This window comes from Ornithorhynchus anatinus, chromosome 11 (assembly GCF_004115215.2).
Source record: "Ornithorhynchus anatinus isolate Pmale09 chromosome 11, mOrnAna1.pri.v4, whole genome shotgun sequence".
In the NCBI taxonomy this organism is placed as follows: Eukaryota; Metazoa; Chordata; class Mammalia; order Monotremata; family Ornithorhynchidae; genus Ornithorhynchus; species Ornithorhynchus anatinus.
The window spans coordinates 28,288,554-28,305,146 of record NC_041738.1 but is presented as its reverse complement, the minus strand read 5'-3'; the positions used below and the strand labels follow the sequence as shown (position 1 = coordinate 28,305,146).

Below are 16,593 nucleotides of genomic sequence, written 5' to 3'. Positions count from 1 at the left end.
TTTAATAAATGTCATTATTAGTATTAGTGTCTCAATTTCTTCCCAATTTGCTAGTCTAGACCAAAACTATTCAATTGCTAACTTATAAAATTGCACCCAACAAATCATTTTCATAAATTAAAATCTTACCACAGCAAAAATAATAGCTAAATCTACCATCCTGACCAGAAGCACAGAGAAGTCAGGGTGAACACACTTGGGAATCAGTCATTTTTCCAGAAAAAGTTCTAGGATAGAAGATTTTACGGAGCATATTTGTGGAGGCTGTGTGGCCCGTAATAAATGTCTTCCTTTAGCAAAATTCCAAAATCCACATTACTCTTAATGACACAAACATTTTCAGCCTCATTTTTAATGGAACAAATGAGGAAATTGCTAGAGTGTTCTTTTCAGAATAACTGGAAGCTACTCGTTAGAGCTGATAGAGACAAGGTAAGTGTTTGTTCTGTAAGCTTGGCTTTTTGAGCACTAATAAGAATAGTAATGATGATATTTGTTAAGTGTTTATTATTTGTCAAGAACTGTTCTGAGCGTTGGGGTAGATAAAAGATGATCATATCCCACATGGGGCTCACAGCCTATACTGGAAGAAGAACAGGGATTGAATCCTCATTTTACAGATGTGGGAACTGAGGCACAGAGAAGTTAAGTGACTTGCCCGAGGTCACACAGCGGACAAGAGAAAGAACGAGGATTAGAATTCGGGTTCTTGTGACTCCCTGGACCGAGCTCTATTCTTTATGCCAAGCCGCTTCCACTACCTCCGTCTGGCTCTGGAACCCAGCACTTTGAGACAAATATTCCTTTTTCTGGAGAGATGTTTATTTGCCATTAAAGGTTCATTTGTCTAGGACAGATTGGGGGCAACATTGGATATTTTTGTCAGAAAAAGCCTCTAAAATTGAAAAAAAAAAGTGTTTTTAAAAGCTATGTGTATTGACCGGGGGCTGCTCTACATTGTTTATTGTTATACTGTACTCTCCCAAGCACTTAATACGGTGCTCTGCACAAAGTAAGTGCTCAGTAAATATGACTGAGTGAAGGTGAAACAGAAGATTGTGTTCATGCTACCCGGTGGATCTGTTCTATGCTATCGGCTGACCTGGATAATTCAACTCCTACCTAATCTACCTTGGGCCCTGAATGCTCTGATTGGGTGGCCAACATGAAGCTTCTTAAAAGACAATTTCTCATGCCCCTATTTCTCATGAGCATGCAGGCCTAAAAAGGTTCTGGAGCTGGAAGTAGCCATCGAGACTGGGAAAGTCCCAAGGAAGAGGCTGCTCTTAGATATTTGGGCAATAATTAAGATAGGAGAAGCTAAGGAGCAGTGTGGGTGGGGTTGGCTTCATACCTTTGTTTTGTTCCAGGGACTAGATGAGCACACATTTCATGTGACATCATACAGAAGCCCGTCTAAACTCCTGGGAAGAGACTCTGTGTGAATGTGTCTATTATATTCTTATATTGTACTCTCTTAAGTGTTTAATACACTACCCTGCATACAGTAAGCGCTCAATAAAAATGATTGACTGGTTCTCTAAGAGAGCCTCTAGCTCCTCTATTTTTATGGTATTTGTTAAGCACCTACTCTATGTTGAGCACTGCTCTAAGCACTGGGGTTGACACAGGTCAGATTCAGTCCCTGTCTAAATAGAATGGAGACCATGGATATCGAATCCCCATTTTACAACTGAGGAAACTGAAGCCCAGGGAAGTGACTGGCTCAGTCCCAGATATCAACCACGGTACAAAAACACAATCAGTAGATTCATAGGCGAGAGTTGCACTGAAGGGTTGAGCCAGGACTGTTGCAGTTTCTTCTTATAAAATCCCAGAATAGCGCCTAAAAACGCAGGATACTGTCTACCTAAATTACGTCCAGTGGTAGGAATAGTACCTACTTCCAACTAGCTCTAGTGAAGATTTTTAAAGCAAACTCTGACCAAGTCATTTAGGCCTCAGCCTAAAAAGCAATTTTAATCAGTAGAACGTGGCAATCCTACCTCAGAATATGGTATATTTCTAACCAGAAGCCTACAGATACCATTTTCGCTTTGTGTTTATAACACTAAAGTATGTTAGTTGTATCATCATCGTCATTAGGATATATGTGTACATATGTATACATATGTAATGAAGGAAAGATGATTCCTGGCATTGATATAAGAAAGCACCCCCTGGTCCTGGCACTATTTAATATTCTTTTGTATATGTGCATTGGAAGGGTAGTGTAATGGTCAGCTTAAAGTTTATTTTTTAAAGTGAATTAAACTTTTCCAGCTCTGAATTCCTACTAGATGACAATGAGCATCTGTACAGCAGAAAGACAACAATATCGCGTCATAAGTAAACAGGTACTCTTCCTTACATAATACATCAAGCTGGCTTCTGAGATTGGCATTTTACATCCAAGGAGTAAAAGGGCAGTGTAATAAAAACAAATTTAACCTACTAACTGCATCTAACTCTAGCGCTGGATGCCCTTGGTTCCGCTGCCCTTCAGAGATGTCAGGGGCACTGGGCCTAGTTAAATCTTTCCTGTGCCTTCTAGACAACCTGAATTTAGAACCACGAAATAATTTCACTTCACTCAGGATTTCTCTTTCCTCATTTAACCAACACAATCTTTAAAAGGAGACATTTCTGTTGTCAAATAAGTTTGATTCTTGGCTATATTATGGTTTCTGGATTGCTCTTGATATGCAGATGACAAGAGAACACAACCATCTCCGTTGGTGAAACAATTAAGAAGTACACAAAGTCGATGACTGGAAGGAGAGGGGATTGGTAATTGAGGGCGTGGGGTGCCAGAAGGAGAGGAGCTCAGGGAACAGAAGAAGTTCATACTCTAATACTTTCCTTGTTATTAAGTCCACCTTTTCCCAGACTTTCTGTTTTACCATGGACCGAGTTGTCCTAGTAATACGAATTCCAGAGAAGAAAAGCAGCATGGCCTAGTGGAGAGAGCACGGGGCTGGGCGTCAGGTGGTCATGGGTTCTAATTCTGGCTCCACCACGTATCTGCTGTGTGACCTTGGGCAAGTCTTTTCCCTTCTCTGGGCCTCAGGTACCTCACCTGTAAACGGGGATTGAGACTGTGAGCCCCAAGTGGGACAGGGACCATGTCCAACCCCATTTGCTTGTATTAACTCCAGCACTTAGTACAGTGCCTGGAACATAATAAGCACTTAGCAAGTACCATAGGGATTGTCAGAAGGACCTGGGTTCTAATTCCAGCTTGTCTGCTGTGTGACCTCTATCAAGTCACTTCTCTGTGCCTCAGTTACCTCATCTGTAAAATGGGGATTCAAACTGGAAGTCCTAGTAGGACAATCTAATTAACTTGTACCTATCTCAGTGCTTAGCACAGTGCCTGGCACAGGGTAAGCGCTTAACAAATACCACAAAAATTTCCAGAATTGTAGTCTTAATAACACTGTTGCCAAATCACAGAGTGTGAAATATTCCAAGGCCTGAGGTAGATAAAATAATCTACTTGGCCCTCAAAACAGTCAGGTTGGATTGCATGGTCCCCATATTGAACTCCAGAGAACATGATCCACCATGCAACTAAATGGCATCCCTGTTTTAGAAGAGTTGGAGCAAGTCACTGGGATCGTGTTGGGTGTCTACATGTAGGCTACTAGGGCTCTTCCAAGGTTTAAGTTTTATGAGAGTAGCTTTGGCCCAGAGCCTCCTTTCATTGATGTTTGTCAGGTGGTTGGCCTTCTGGATGCCCAAGTCACTTAGATGAAGTTGAAGAAGACCAGTAAGGTAGCTCTAACTGTTTACCAGAAAAAAGGAAAACGATAGAGAGCTAGCCCCTCCGGACACTGAAATCTCACATCTCTGACCAAAACCAAATAATTAGACTGTAAGCTCAATGTGGACAGGGACTGTATCTACCAACTCTGCTACATAGTAATATTGTACTCTCCCATTATTTATTATTTTTAAATGCAAATTACTGACTATTCACCTCCCTGGCACCTTGTCTGGCTATTTATCTGGTTTTCCATTGGATAGTCAGTTTTTCACTTGTCCCTTGTCCGGTATGGATATGGCCCTGAACCCCATCAAATCAAGCCTCCTTACATCTCTGTCAATCAATGGTATTTATTGGGCACTTACTGTATGCAGAGCACTGTACTAAGCACTTGGGAGAGTACAATAGAATAAACCGCTGATCTTAACATAGCGAGCAGTATTAACATAAAGAGTTTACGGTCTAGAGAGAGCTTGCAGATGCTGAGTTCCATGGCTCAGAAGCCATGCCTGTGCTCTTGGGGAGCTGGTAAAGGAACACAAAGGCTCTGGAGAAAGCAGAATTGTCAGGAATCCCACCAGAGAAAACATACTCTACACTTGGGGGACCTGGAGGATACTTCTATAAAACGAGACAAATGAAGTCATCACCTTATGAGTCCAGCCATCGTACGCATATAACATCAAATGAGTTCCTTGTTCGGTATTTTAGGGAGTGTCAGTGGACACCCAACCTATACCTCTCTCAGCACAAATTAAGTCCAAGGCTTGAACCCTTGCCAAGTTTCACTTACACTGTGAATGTGGTGATCTTATTACAGCTTCTTTAGTATATTCTACGGGGTTATTTATTGCAGGTCATAAAATGACTCAGCCTTTTCTAAACCCAGTTATAGTCTACTGTCTCAAAAGCTTCCTGTAGCAGTGAATGCACCATATCAACTCCATCCTGTGCAAAAAATTGGACCCCTTTATGTTTTCTAAATATTCCATCCATTAATTTCACTGCCTCCCCTCGTTCAGGTGTTCTAGACTATCATGAAAGGAGAGTTGTATCATTTTTCAGCAGAGACTTTGGGGCTTTGAATATCTCACAAGTCGCTTTTAAATTATTGCTTTTCCTCCATTAAACTCTTAGATTTAAGCAGGTTCTAAACCACAATGGCTATGAAAATAGCTGGGCCCCTAGGAGATTCATATTCAGGCTCAGTGAATAAGTCCATTAGCAACGGGCATTTTTAATGGGAAGAGGATGACACTTGAAGGTGTTCCCAAGGGTCTACTATCCCCCAGGGTTTTCCAGACAAAGAGTGGTAGCCAGTGGAGAAGAGATGGGAACCAAAACTTTGAGGTCATTTTTATTGTCGGGGATGCTGCCGTCGCCTCGGTCTGGGGAGGCCTGTAGGCAACAGGCCCATTTCTGCTAACTTAGGCTACCAGCATCCTGACTGGGACTTGGGTTCAGAAGCAAATTGGCTAGGTCTGAACTAGTAAGGCGTATCCTGTAATCTGCTGCCTTCTCGGGTCCTTTCAATAATGGTTCTCCCCTTCTTGCTCACTGGATTAGAAATCTCATTAATGGCCACTTTCCATAAGTACAGAAATGACTTCACTCCCTCAGGAAGAATCAATAGAAGATTTTCATTCAAGAAAGAAGATGCCTATTTTTTATCAAAGCCGAATGGATCATTCTTTGGCTTGAACCAATGCCTACTCTAACTTTAAAACACCTGACTCTGTCCAACCCGATTACCTTGTATATACCCCAGCGTTTAGTACAGTGTCTAGCACTCCCCAGTGCTTAGTACAGGGCCTGTACTAACAAATACCACCATGATAATGATGATGATGATGATGATGACTTATTAAAGTCTGAATAGCTTCTGAAATGTTTCCCAACACAATTCCCAAAACCAAACAGCACTAAACAACCGTTATTCACATTTATCTTAAAAGAAAATTTTGAAGAGATTTCACCAAAATGATCTACGTAAAAGGGTTTTCTTACAATAAGTTCTTCAAAAATATATTAAAAATCATATTAAAAGCACTCTCATAAAATGTGGGTTGAGGAAAGACAAGTTTAATTCTCAAAGGCTCCATTATCGAAGCAAAAATTAATATTTGTACTGTTTCTAAATTGGAATAAAATTGCAAAGATGCAAACACCATCCTATATCATAATCTATAAACCAGTCACGAATGTTAAATCAACTGTAAAAATGATTTAAAATCTACATGAATAATTTTATTAAACTGATTTAAAATCACATTTTGTGCTACCTTCATTTATTAACTGCATCTCTGACAACAATGCAGTTATAATGGATTTCCATGAATACAGATATGCACCAAAATAATGCAGTCGATTACAAGACAGACCTTCCCTCTTTTGTGCGTTTTCTGGCCCACTTGAATGTGGTGAATAGACTAGAAAAGTGAATGCAGTTTTATTTACATTGCTACAAATTGCTGGCAATTCCCAAGCACAACTTCAAACATTTTCTGGTAAAGATTAATTTTCACCTTCATTACAGCAGTTAGGTATATAATTCCCCTGAAAATCAAGATCAGACTAAACTCAAATTTAAGCACTCTGAGATGAGAAGTGTCATTTTCTCTTTACATGGTTCTACTTTTTTCTTAGCACTAGAACAGTCCTGAGATCAAGGGAAAGATCATAAGGAGCATGGTGTAGTAGATATAGCATGGGCCTGGGTGTCAGGAGCTCATGGGTTCTAATCCCGACTCTGCCATTTGTCCGCTGTCTGACCTCGGACAGGTCATTTTACTTCTCTGTGGTTCAGTTACCTCTTCGGTTAAATGGGGATTGAGACTGTGAGGCCCACGTGGGACAGGGACTGTGTCCAACCCGATTTGCTTGTATCCACCCCAGAGCTTAGTATAGTGCCCGGCACGTAGTAAGCACTTAAATAAACACAGTTATTATTGTAATCTTTAGTCCTGGTGCATGGGAATGGACAATGTCTGCCTGGGACAATTATATTTTTGGAAATCATTCTTCCATGAAAAACTCTGCACTGGACCATCACAGGTTCACTGACTCACGGTGTCTTGTCTTAGGCTGTCGAGTCATCTCCGACCCATAGCGACTCCAAGGGCACATCTCTGCCAGTGAACGTGTGTAGTTATGAATGGAACCAATGATCTGGGGGGACGGATACCAAGAGTCTCATTTTCAAATTTAGTGATGCCAGGGTAAATGAGGAAATTCAGGGTCACCAGAATTCTATAGGCCTGTCGGTCACTTGTGGCCTTAAGCCAACGAGGTTGTCATGCCCGACAAAGCAAACCCATTCTATTCCACCACTCTGCTTGAGCCCAAACTAGTGTTGTGCAGGGCCATCCCAAAGTACAAGTTCTAGAGCCCCTTTCGTAGCTGATTTTGGAGCCAGGTCAAGGAAGTCTGTTGAAAAAGCTGCATCATTCCCCATAAGTTTCTCTAGGCCTGAATTTTCCAGCCAGGTCTCCACAAGCCAACAATCAGGATAATTCAGGCCCCCAAAATAGACTTCTGTCTCAATATCCAGGGTATTTCAGTAACCCTGTTGCCTGAAGAATACAGACTACTGAGGGCAAAGCGTACTGGGGTTTAAATTACTTAGATCATTTCCAGGGTTGACCTGGCCTCTCTTTGGCACCCAAGGCATTATTGAAATTGTAGCTGTGTGTGCCCTTTGCTCATTCATTCATTTGATAGTATTTTTTGAGTGCTTACTATGTGCAGAGCACTGTATGTGAAAGAGTACTGCTTTTCCTTAGCTTTAGTGGGGCTATTCATGTAAAAGAGAAAGAGACTTGTTTGCCTCTGGGGTACTTGGATTTGAACTTATTTCTTCATTTCAGATCGATGTGAGGTGAAAATGCCTTACCTCAGAAACAGAGGTTTTCACCAGAAAATCCATCCCTCCAGAAAGGGAATCTATTGCTTGGTCTGTTCCAAAGTGACATTTGCTCTGATAATGCTGAGCCAGGTCCAGCATTGGCATAAACAGCTTCGGCCACCAGAACCTCTCACTGGGAGTAAGCCCGGGGTCACAAGAAAGCCATAATTTTATCACGAGGGCTTTTTTTTCCTATGCCAGATTTCAGAATAATTGTCTTAATTACTATTAACGAGAGCCGGGCACTATCATCTAATGCAGGATAGTCTCACATTTCCCTCGCTTTGCATTTACCTCATTTTCTTTCAAAGCAATAGTAGCCCGCCTCCATCGGCTCACTACCATTCTTCACAGGCACAGATGTTTTAAAACGCTTCATCTCGGAGACATTTTAGTGTCCTCGGAAGACAGACACAATATCTGCTTCCTCAGGATGCTGTGTGACCTTTAACATCATTTTCCCCAAAAGTTAATTTCTGTGATTAATGCAATATACTGAAACCCATAAATCTGATCATTTGAAGGATTCAAATTAGGAATTATTGACAGCTGATAGAACAGAAGTGCAGAGATGAGGCAGATTTTCTCATCTGTCCATCTAAATGTTGGAATATGTATTGATTAAAATATGACATGCTATGGAACCCACCATAAATCTAAAATCTATTAGATTAACACAGGCATTCAATTAACATAAAATGACAACCTAAGAGAAAAGCGCAGCATGTCGGTCAACTGTTTGTAATATTTTAAGCAACTTAAACGTATAAATTTGGAATTAAGCAAAGGACGAAAGAATCCTTACAACTTTCAAAGTATCCAGCATCGCTACTGGGAAAGTTTAACTAGCTGATGAGAATTGGGGCAGCCTCAGAACACTGAAGGAGTCACCCCCACTTCTCGCTTCCCCTCTCGACTCCCCTAGTTGCTAGGGCTGCAATTTTGAGATCCTGCTGTAGATAGAAGATAGACTAGAAGAGGACCTGGGATTTGAGTAGGGGGGAGACACTAAGCAGGCGAAAAGCCATGGAAGGTTTGCTTAAGCTATTTTTACAGTGGAGTTCAAACCATCCAACAGGGATGTCTGGATACTTCAGCCACCGTGATGTGGCTAGAAAAGGAAGATGACTTTATTTTATCCATCTCCCAATTTCGACAATTCACTTTCACCCAAATATACCACACTCCTAACCCAGACCTAATGCCTGTGGTATTTGGTAAGTTCTTATGTGCCAAGTGCTGTACTAAGCACTGGGGTAGATACAAGACGATCAGGTCAGATCCAGTCCCACAGTCTACATAGGTCATAGTGAATCTCTATTTCACAAATGAGGATTTTACACAGAAAAGTAAAGTGACTTGTCCAAGGTCTACTAATTGGCAAGAGGCAGAGGCAGGTAGGGGGTTACAATGCAGTCCCCTGATTCTCAGGCCCATAATCTTTCCTCTAGGCCACCCTGCTTTATAAAACAGCCCACACAGTTTTTCCACAAGGTGTGATTCCCCTACGCATTTTGGATTGGAAACATTCTCCCAAGACAGCGCACGGGCCTGGATAGAACACCATGTGATGTGGAGAGAAATGTTTAGGAGCACACCCAAGCCTTGGGCTTTGGGTGAATTTTTCTTAACACAGTGTCCAATGAAAATGTAACGCCCACTTTACAAGAGAACTGAGCATAATGTCCTGCCTAAATTGCAACAACCTCAAGGATTTTTTTTTTTATGGCAGAAGGGAGTACTTTACAATGGTAAAGAAGTTGACACTGTTACTGAAGTGTCTGAGGATTGGGAAGACTTGGGAATATTTTGTTCTGCAATGTTCCTTCTATCCTGGCCAGCGAGTAGAAAGCTCAACACAGCGCAACAGGACAAATCAAGAACCTGATCCTCTGACAGCGCATTGGACACCTCACGACTTGCAGAAGCAGCAGTCTGTCAGCAATGCCTGGCGGCCTGATCAGTCCTATGGTAGGGATTTGTTGCTGAACTGTACTTTCCAAGCATTCAGTACAGTGTTCTGCACAGAGTAAGCTCTCGATAAATACGATTAAATGAATGAATCTAATGGAAAGAACATCCCTCTAATAATAATGATAATAACTGGGACGTTTAAGTGCTTACTATGTGCCAGGCACTGTATTAAGCGCTGGGGTAGATCAAAGAGAATCAGGCTGGACATAGCCTCTGTCCCACATCAGGTTCACAGTCTTAATCCCCATTTTACAGATGAGGGAGCTGAGGCACAGAGAAGTGAAGTGATTTGCCCAAGGTCACACAGCGGACAAGTGGCGGGGCCAGAATTAGAATGCAGAAGAAGAATTAGAATTCTTCTGATTTCCAGGTCTTGGATCTATCCACTAGGCCACACTGCTTCTAATTATGGGCAGGGAATGCACATCATGTGGAAAAGGAGTTACTCAAAATAGTAGTAATGACTGAAGTATTTGTTAAAATGCTTTACTATGTGCATTATGTACACTGCACTAAACACTTGGGCAGATACAAGATAAGCAGGTCACACCGAGCCCCTGTCCCACATAGGGTTCATAATCAAAGCGGAAGGGAGAACAGGTTTGGGAAGCAATGAGGCTGAACGTAAAGAGCACTGGCCTGAAAGAAAGAGGACCTGACCTGGGTTCTAATCCTGGCTCTGTCACTGGCCTCCTGTGTGACCTTGGGCAAATCACTTAACTTCTCTGTGCCTCAGTGTCTTCATCTCTTAATGGGGATTAAATCCTACTCCCTGACTTTCCCCACCACTGCAGACGACACTACCTTCCTTCCTGTCTCATAAGCCCTTAACGTTGGCTTTATCCTCGACTCTTCTCTGTCGTTCGACCCACATATTCGATCCATCACTAAATCCTGTCAGTCCCACTTTCACGACATCACTAAAGTCCACCCTTTCCTCTGCGCCCAAACTGCCAGCACATTCATCCAATCACTCATCCTAGCCCATCTGGATTATTGCATCAGTCTCCTATCTCTCCCTACTCCAGTCCATAACTCCTCTCTCTCTCTACTCCAGTCCATATTTCACTCTGCTGCCTAGATCATTTTTCTACAAAAATGTTCAGGACATGTCACCCCACTCCTCAAAACCCCCAGGGGTTGCCCATCCACCTCCACATCAAACAAAAAAACACCATTGGCTTTAAACCACTCCATCACCTTCCCCCTCCTACCTCACCTCACTTCCCTCCTACAACCCAACCCAAGCACTTGGCTCCTCTAGCGCTAACCTTTTCACTGTACCTCCATCTCGTCTGTCTTGCTGCCGACCCCTAGTCCACACCCTGCCTCTGGCCTGGAATGCCCTCCTTCCTCAAATCTGACAGACGATTACCGTCCCCTCACTTCAAAGCCGTATTGAAGGCCCATCTCCTTCAAGAGGGCTTCCCAGACTAAGCCCCACTATTCCTCATCTCACTCCCTTCTATGTCACTCTGACTTGCTCCCTTCGCTCTTCCCGCTTCCCATCCCCACAGCATTTACATACATATCTGCCATATTATTTATTTGTATTGATGACTGTCTACCCTCCTCTCATTGTGGGCAAGGGATATGACTGTTTATTGTTGTATTATGCTCTTCCAAGAGTTTAGTACAGACAGTAATCCCACTGTGGGCAAGGATTATTTCTCTCTATCGCTGCACTGTACTTTCCAAGCACTTAGTACAGTGCTCTGCACACAGTAAGCAGCTGGCTCAGTGGAAAGAGCCCGGGCTTGGGCGCCAAAGGTTATGGGTTCAAATCCCGGCTCTGTCAGCTGTGTGACTGTGGGCAGGTCACTTTACTTCTCTGTGCCTCAGTTCCCTCATCTGTAAAATGGGGATGAAGACTGTGAGCCTCATGTGCGACAACCTGATGACCCTGTATCTACCCCAGCGCTTAGAACAGTGCTCTGCACATAGTAAACGCTTAACAAATACCAACATTATCAATCAGTATGACCGAATGAATGAGCCCTGTATTGGTCAGGGACTGTGTCCAACCTGATTATTTTGTATCCACCCCTGGGTTTAGTTAGCACTATGCTTGGCACAGAGTGACCACTACATGGACCATTAAAAAAGGTTTTAATCCCTATTTTACAGATGAGCAAACAAGCACAGAGACGTTAAGTGCATTGGCCAAAGTCACAAAGCGGGGAAGTGGAGGAGCTGGGAATAGAACCCAGGTTCTCTGATTCACAGGCCCAGTCGTTGCCCTCTAGGCCACGCTCCATCTCTCACACACCAGTGTAATTAGGTGGTGGTCATTGTGGGCCACTTTCACTTGTGGGTAGATAACATGTCTACCAACTTTGAAATAATGTAATCTCCCACTCGCTTAGTACAATGCTCTGATCGTAGGAAGCGCTCAATAAATGATTGATCGATTGCTGGCCCAGAAGGGGAACAGAGTGCACCATTAGTTGGGGATTAGTTGTCCTCTCACTTACATCAGAGAGCAGATTCAGATGAAAAAGTGGAACATTGATTAAGAAACTAAAAAATGGATAATACCACAATCAATAATGAAGAGCCGTTTGAAATAAAAAATGCCATTTTCAATAAAAGGGCAGGTTAAAATTGGTAGCAAAGAAGAATTGCGAAGAGCCGGCTGGACAAATCTGATCAACATTTGAGGCTGCTGAGCAGGAAAAGAATATTCTACTATCCACTCTTGTCAAGGAACAGAATGATTATCAAGATAGGAAAGCTGGGATCAAATTCATGAAATATAGGTTCAAAAAGCTTTAGGGGAACTCCATGTGGGACAAACTGTGTCTGACCTGATTGCCTTTCATTTAACCCAGTGTTAAGTACAGTGGTCTGAAGTACAGTAAGTCCTTAAATACCAAAATTGTTATTATTAGCCTACATTGTAGTGTACTGCATTCGATCACGTGGCTTAAAGTGAAGAGATCAGTTTAACTCGGAACCAGACCTCAAACTGTGGTATTTCTTAAGTGCTTACTAGACAATGGGCTGTGCCAAGCACTAGGGTCGATAAAATACTATCACATCAAAGGCAGTTCTCGTCCAACCAGGAGTTTATGGTCTACCCCTTATTTCATCACTTTGTTTTCTCTATTCATATTAATGTCTTCCACTCCCTCTAGACTGGAAACTCGTTATGGACAGGGAACATGCCTGCTACTTCTGTTTTGTACTCTCCCGATACGCTCTGCACATCTGGAGTTGCTTAATAAATAGGATTGATTGATGGGGGAAGGTCTGGTTTTTGCAGATAATTGCCTTAAATTGGAGAACCCACGTTTTTAATCACACTGCCATCCTAAGCGTGTCTCAATTGATCCACCTATCCGTCGGATTTATTGAGGACTTACTATGTACAGAGCACTGTACACTAAGAGCTGGGGAGAGTACAGGATAACAGAGATGGTAAACTCATGCTCCCTGCCCAAAACATTCAAAGCAAGACAATGCAGAGTTAATGCAGAGAACCCATCATTTAGTCGAGTTTGCAAAGACTTGCAGAACTCTGCCGTGTTTAAAAGCTAGAAATTCATTTTACTCCCTTCTTTTTATGTTATTTAAGTGCTTACTATGTGCCTGGCACTGTACTAAGAGAAGCAGCGTGGCTCAGTGGAAAGAGCACGGGCTTTGGAGTCAGAGGTCATGAGTTCGCATCCCAGCTCTGCCACTTGTCAGCTATGTGACTGTGGGCAAGTCACTTAACTTCTCTGTGCCTCAGTTCCCTCATCTGTAAAATGGGGATTAAGACTGTGAGCCCCACGTGGGACATCCTGATTCCCCTGTGTCTACCCCAGCGCTTAGAACAGTGCTCGGCACATAGTAAGCGCTTAACAAATACCAACATTATTTACTAAGCTCTGGGATAGATAACCAATCAAGCAAACAATGGCATTTACTGAGCATAGACTTCATGCAGAGCACTATACTAAGCACTTGGAAGAGTACAATAGAAGAGAATTAGCAGAATGTCCACTGCCCATTACGAGTTTACACTCCAGAGGAGATAAAAGTTAATCAGGTTGCACCCAGTCTGTGTCCCGCATGGAGCTCACAGTCTTCAGGAGGAGAATAGTAAGAGAAAATGACAAATTCCCTGCTGCTGAGGAGTCTAGAGTTGAGTAGGAACATCTTACCGTTTCCCAAAGTCCTGTGACAATGAAACACCACATCTCATCCCCTTCATTTCCAACTGGAAAGTAGTGCTGACCAATTTGGTTTGCAAATGAATCCCGAAAGACACTAAATACAATGGGAAACCGTCCAAGGAGTCCAAGAGACCCAGCAGGGCAAGGGTGGACAATTTTCCTTGGCCCCAAGCCACTTATGGCATTCTGAGACAAATGTGGGCAAGCCGCAAATCTCTCCTAGCCGTGAGGGTGAGAGGAGGCTGTGGGTGAGGGGAAGGGAAATATTGAAAATGCCTAAGGGCAGACACCTGCAGACCTTACCAGACTCAGAGGCAGACACAGCTGCATTTAACAACCTCTAGCCACAGCAACCTTGGGAGCAGCCAGGTGTGTGAGTTAATAACGATGATAATAATAGTAACCCTAATAATCATGACTGTGGTATTGGTTAAGCACTCACTATGTGCCAAGCACTGATGGTGCCCTTGGATGTATATCCTTTTAAGCACCTGATATTCGCCCACTCTCAGCCCCTCAAAGCATATGTATATATCCTTATACCCTACTTTTTCTCCTATCTGCATTTATTTCAACTTCTGTCTCACACTCGAGACTGTAAAATTGTTGTGGACAGGGAACATATCTACCAACTCTGCTACACTGTACTTTCCCAAATGCCTAGTACAGTGTTCTGCACATGGTAAGCACTCAATAAATACCACTGATGATGATGATTCAAGATAAATTGGATACTGTCCCTGTCGTACAGTTTGCTCACAGTTTAAGTGCAAAGGAGAAATGAGGGTAAATCTGTAAAATGGGGTATTTGCTCCCCATTTTACAGATGAGGAAACCGAGGCACAGAGAAGTTGCCCAAGCTCACCCAGCAGGCACGTGATAGAGCCAGGATTAGAAGCCATGTCTCCTTAGTCTCCAGTCCTGTGTTCGTCACGTTATAAATTACTTGTTCATTCATACTAATATCTGTCTCCGCTTCTAGACTGTAAGCTTGTTACGGGCAGGGAATGTGTCTACCAATTCTGTTGTATTGTACCCTGGGAATCAGAAGGACTTGTTCTAATCCCAGCTCTGCTGTGTGACCTTGTGCAAGTCACTTCACTTCTCTGGAAGCAGTGTGGCTATCTGTTGCCAAATTGTACATCCCAAGCGTGTAGTAGAGTGTTCTGCACACAGTAAGTGCTCCATAAATACGAATGAATGAATGAATGAATGAATGAATTAGTGGAAAGAGCCCGGGTTTGGGAGTCAGAAGTCGTGGGTTCTGCTCCCAGCTCCTCCACTTGTCTGCTGTGTGACCTTGGCTAAGTCACTGAACTTCTCTGTGCCACAATTACCTCTTCTGTCAAATGGGGATTAAGACCGTGAGCCCCACGTGGGATGACCTGATTACCTTGTATCTACCCCAGCACTTAGAACGGTGCTTGGCACCTAGTAAGTGCTTCACAAATATGATTATTATCATCACCCTCCCAAGTGCTCAGTACAGTGCTCAGTGAATAGTAAGTGTTCAATAAATCCCTCTGACTTACTTATTTAGGCCATACGCTTCTCTACTGATGGCATCTACGGTAGACGAATAAGGAGGGATGTGCCGCCCCAGCCGGCAGTGGCAGTGCTTTGGCAAATACACCGGCTGCCCAAGATCTTGCCTTGGCCAGCCTTAAATTGATTGGCAGGCCGGATCCAGTCTTGGGCCCGGATTGTATTTTCCCCCTCACCTGCATTCGAGTATCCGGCACACTCCCATTTTCACCGGCATGAGTGGGTCATCCTTGGAAACAAGCAGATTTCAATTCCTCAAGCCCAAGTCCTCGGTAATCACACCATAAATCACTTGCCAGGGGCCGCGAGTAAAGTCGGTGGGATACTTAATTCGGTCCAGATGCACGCGCTTTCAATTCTGCATGGGGCGTGTGGATCATATTGCCCGTAAAGCAGCAGAAGCTCCTTGACAGGTACAGTATGTAATGGGAGCCTTTGGCATTACGGAGTCTCCGGGAGTAATCTCATATTGTGAGAATGAGCGGCCGGAGCTATCAAACCGTGGGGAAGAGGAAGGCTGATGTCAAAGACTACCGAAAGGGAAATGTCTTCCTGCCGTGGCTCAGAGGAGCAGGGGAAAGAGGACATTAAATGACACCGGGAGGTCACAGAGCAGAGTCTTTGGTATTTGATTCCAGAGGGTGGAGACTTGTAGAGAGCAGTGTTACCATTCCCTAGACCTTGTCATAAATAACTCAATTATGAGACCTACCGTCTCTAGGATTGAGAACTGCTCTCTCTCTCTTCCTCTTCTTCCTCCCCCTCACTGTAGTCTCCTTTCTCTTTGAAAAGTTTCTACTGTAGGGAGCAAGTCTGCCCACTACCTTCTACACCCAGGCAACTGACTTTCTGCAAACTTGTCAGATTTCCCGAGGATTTTCAGAAGCAGTTTGCGGGCATTGGGCTCCCTCTTGTGGCCCGACGTGGATTCCAATCCTCGCCTGATGCGGACGGTCATTCGCCAGCTTGATGCAAACCCTAACGCATCTGCGACTGCTAATCCAAGTCTCAGCTCCTTCATCTCCTTCTCTCCTTCCCGGGAGAAGCTGTCAAAAGGCACTTGAATCCCTAAATTGGGGAGATTTGGGCTGGCGACTCTGAAAGCTCACTCGCTTTTGCTTTCCGCACATCGGGTTTGCTCCCGGGCCTGGATTCGGCCCATTCTAGCCAGCGGCAGCCTTTGCGATAGTTTAGTTTTGCCTCTTGTGCTTCTCCACAACAATAATAATAATAATAATAAT

At 43.4% G+C, this 16,593-nt stretch overlaps 1 long non-coding RNA gene across 1 annotated transcript in view; it reads right to left on the bottom strand.

Annotated features, from left to right (window-relative positions):
• LOC114814996 overlaps positions 1-14,018 on the bottom strand; it is a 60,384-nt gene extending 46,366 nt beyond the window's left edge. Inside the window, exon 1 of the long non-coding RNA XR_003762782.2 lies at positions 13,796-14,018. This is a non-coding gene — a long non-coding RNA (uncharacterized LOC114814996). The remainder of the gene's footprint in view (positions 1-13,795) is intronic.
• Between the last annotated feature and the right edge of the window lie 2,575 nt (positions 14,019-16,593).